The sequence below is a fragment of the Monodon monoceros genome, unplaced genomic scaffold, assembly GCF_005190385.1.
Source record: "Monodon monoceros isolate NGI ecotype Baffin Bay Population unplaced genomic scaffold, NGI_Narwhal_1 Super_Scaffold_19, whole genome shotgun sequence".
NCBI lineage: Eukaryota > Metazoa > Chordata > Mammalia > Artiodactyla > Monodontidae > Monodon > Monodon monoceros.
The window spans coordinates 2,482,648-2,486,265 of record NW_021703775.1 but is presented as its reverse complement, the minus strand read 5'-3'; positions in this window follow the sequence as shown (position 1 = coordinate 2,486,265).

The following is a 3,618-nucleotide window of genomic DNA, read 5'->3' as shown; positions in this document are numbered from 1 at the left end:
GAGGGTGATGCTGGTGATGGAGATGGTGGTGAGGGTGATGGTGGTGAGGGTGGTGGTGGTGATGGAGATGGTGGTAAGGATGGTGGTGGTGAGGGGGGGTGGTGATTAGTCAAATCCCAGAAAATGAATTAAACACTTGAACTCACATATCAGAGATTTGAAAGGTCTCTACCTATCTTCTCTGAGTCTTAGCTTCCTCACCCATCAACTGTTGATTAGTCTGATCGCAAAGGTGTTCTTTGGTAAAGACTTGAAAGGCACTTTCGAAAGAAAGCAAAGAAGTGGAGTTTGAGCAACTGATTAAGAGGCGTGTTTCTCTCTGTGAGTGACTTTTTATTCTTCACTATTATTTTCATTCCAATCATTGTTACTGAAAGCATTCCAAAGTATCATAAGAGTCCACGGATGCAGAACAGTCGATGCTTGGAGACTGTTGTGGAGACACGTGACACTTTTTTAGCAAGGCTCGAAAATGTCTGGGGCAGAGAAATGCACACTGACAGTGCTAATTACAATAAATATAGAGAAATCCCTTCCCTGTGTAGATTTGTGTAATCGAGGATGAGGTCGTCAGAGGCGGTTTATTTACATTTCTCTTCCCCTCCTTCTACGCTCAGCGTAGGATTGAATGGCCCCAACTACTTTGAAGTCAGGCATGGTCACATGACTTTTTTGACCAATGAGATGTGAGGAGTGACAGTTGGCTCTTCTGGGCAGAAGCTGTAGAAGCCAGGGCAAGCTTCACCAGGTCCCCTTCCCCCTGCTGTGGCACGTGGGGGACCAGGTACAGAGAAGGGCCCCAGCACCCTGAGTCCCTAAATGTCTACAGCTGGCGGACACCTCTTCCAGCCCACAATGGACAAGAAATGGAATCAAGAAACAGACTTGCAATACACACACATACATACATACATATATATATATATATATATATATATTTAAATAACGGAATCGCTTTGCTATACACCTAAAACTAACACAATATTGTACTATATTTCAATAAAAAAATTTTTTTAATTAAAAAAAGAAACAGACTTTTTGCTATAAAGCCACTGAGATTTTGATGGGTTTTTTTCTACCACAGCATAACCTTCTCTATCTGAACAGATACAACTAGCAAAGAGCCAAAGGAAGAGAGTTTAAAGTCACTGGTGGTCACGTGGGAAAGAAGGAACCTACATGTTTCTGAGACTAAACCAAATCCTCAAGGCTCTGTTATCAAATCACTAACTGTGAGGCATTTAATCGTTCCCTAGAAAAGGTCTATCCTAGCAAAAAGTGCCCAGGAAAAAGGTATAACATGACCTGCAAGCAATTGGAAGTCACCGTAATCCACATGGACTGCAAGGTAATTTGGAGTCTCTTTAGCTGAGCTCTGTTTCCAACAATAAAGCACCTTTGCACCACTGTCCACCAGACAGACCCAGATTGCATCGCATCTGCAGAACTGTTCATTTAAAGACTGCACTGCTCAGGATATAAGCCTTCTTAAGGAACTCTGCTTTTAAGAAAACTAAGTCTCACAAAATTAGTACATTTCCTCATTCAAAGTGAGGTGGCACATGTGAAAAGCCATCTGTGCCCACCCTCCCCTCCACCCCACAAACTTCCCCACCACCCAGAGCTGCAGCTCTGCATGAAAAAATCTAACACATGCAAAGCATAGAGGCTCTTTGAAAATCTGGCCCAGTGTGTGCCTTCTATGTGAGTTGCCGTCTTACAGAGTCTTGCCAACAACAGCAAAGAGGAAAGAAAAGGAAAGGTTTTCTTTTCTCTGAACTTGGGAATGAAACATAAAACTCCTCTTTTCTATGAGGCTGAATGGCTCCAATTTTCTACACTCAGGATGACCTTTTTGTCCCCATTACCTTCATAATATCCACGTGGCTTTTTAGTGGGCATTTCTTTCCTCCCAAGTGAATCATATGGCAACAGTGGCCCCATGAGGGCCACTGTTGAGGGGACCGGAGTCCTCAGCAGCCCTCGGGGTCATTGTAAAGATGAAGTGAAATGGACGATATGAATATACTTTGAAACACTAGAAGTGCTACATTCACAGCATTATTTCTCCCATCACATCTAGCGCGTCTGCTGTGTCTAACTTACAGGCTTTAAGTTTTCTGCAACCTCTAAGTACAGAGGGAATTAGCATACACTGGAAATGCTGCGAGTACACAACTCACACAAAAACCCTATGAGTTGGGTGTTATTATCTTCAAGAATGCAGAGAGGCACAGAGAATTCAGTGTTTACCCAAGGTGACACCAACAGTGGCGAGGGGAGAGCCACGGACAGAACCCTGACTGTCTGTCTGTTGACTCAACATGTACACGTTGTGATGCCCCGCCTAGGGTGTCTTCCTGGGACCAGCCAAGTCTGTTCCAAAAGGATGGGTGTGGACGCACCATCGATTTAGCCGACGAGAGGCTGTCCTAAACTGCCCATGTGAAGTGGGCTTGGCAGAAATCTCCACGGTGGAACCAAAGCCCACCAGCCCACAACCAAGGACTCACCAAGGCAAGTGAGGAAGAAAGACAGGATCTGTGCACATAAGAAAGAGGAAAGGACTGAGCAACTGTGGAAAAGAAAGGGAGCAAGTCCACCTACAAACTAAATGAAAACTACAAAAACTAGTTGTCTGTCAACACAGACTGGTTTGATATTTCTAATAGCTTGGGAAATACCTATGTGAAGAAGACAGCATACCATATCCATAAAAGCAAAGAGAACAGGAAAAGATAAGGATGCAGGGATAAAGGGCAGTCAACAGATGCCTATGGGACATTGAGAGGGAAACTTGATGGTGGGGCACAGAAGAAATCCAGCAATATCACTGGGAAAGAAGGCAACCACGGAGCAAAGCAAAGAACAGCGAATGTGGGCATGGGAGATTGATTTTAAATATTAAAAAGAGGGTAAGGACAAAAGGGAAGAAAATCCAAGGAGCAAAATGGAAAAAAATAAATAAACCTAAAACTGAGGGGTTTGAAATGGCCAAAATTATTTCTGCATAAAAGTATATACTCACTGTCTCCTTAGAAAACAAGTTGAAACAGACGTCAGAGGCACTAGAAACATCATCAAGGGCCAAATCATCTGACTCAGGTTAAGAATGCCGATAAAACCATTAGCTACTTAAAAAAGCATAACCGAAAGAAGAGAAAGGAGAGCCTTTTAATATTCAAAACACATGCAGGTTTCTAAAAAAGATTTTTAGTGTAAACCTCCAGGTTTTTAGCTAGTCTTTTTCTCCACTTACTTTCCTACTTTATGTACCCAAAAATGGACACGTTCATCTCAAATAATTGACAAAAGTGTTTGCAATCTCTTTCTTCGCTTCTTTGCAAATGGCATCACAAGGTAGTCATCATTTGGGGAGGCACATCCATACTCCTTTATAGCATTCTTTGATTTTGATCTACTTGAATCATCCAATTTATTTTTTTAACTTAGCTCTAAGGAATTTGTTTACTGAGTTAACTGGTTCACCAACTTAACTGGAACTTATAGCTGAATTATCACTCATTTCAGTCCACACAGGCCAGCTGTTTAAGGATATAGACACACGATGTGCTTTCCTCAATAGTAATTAATTTGCAGTGCTTCCTCACTGCAGAT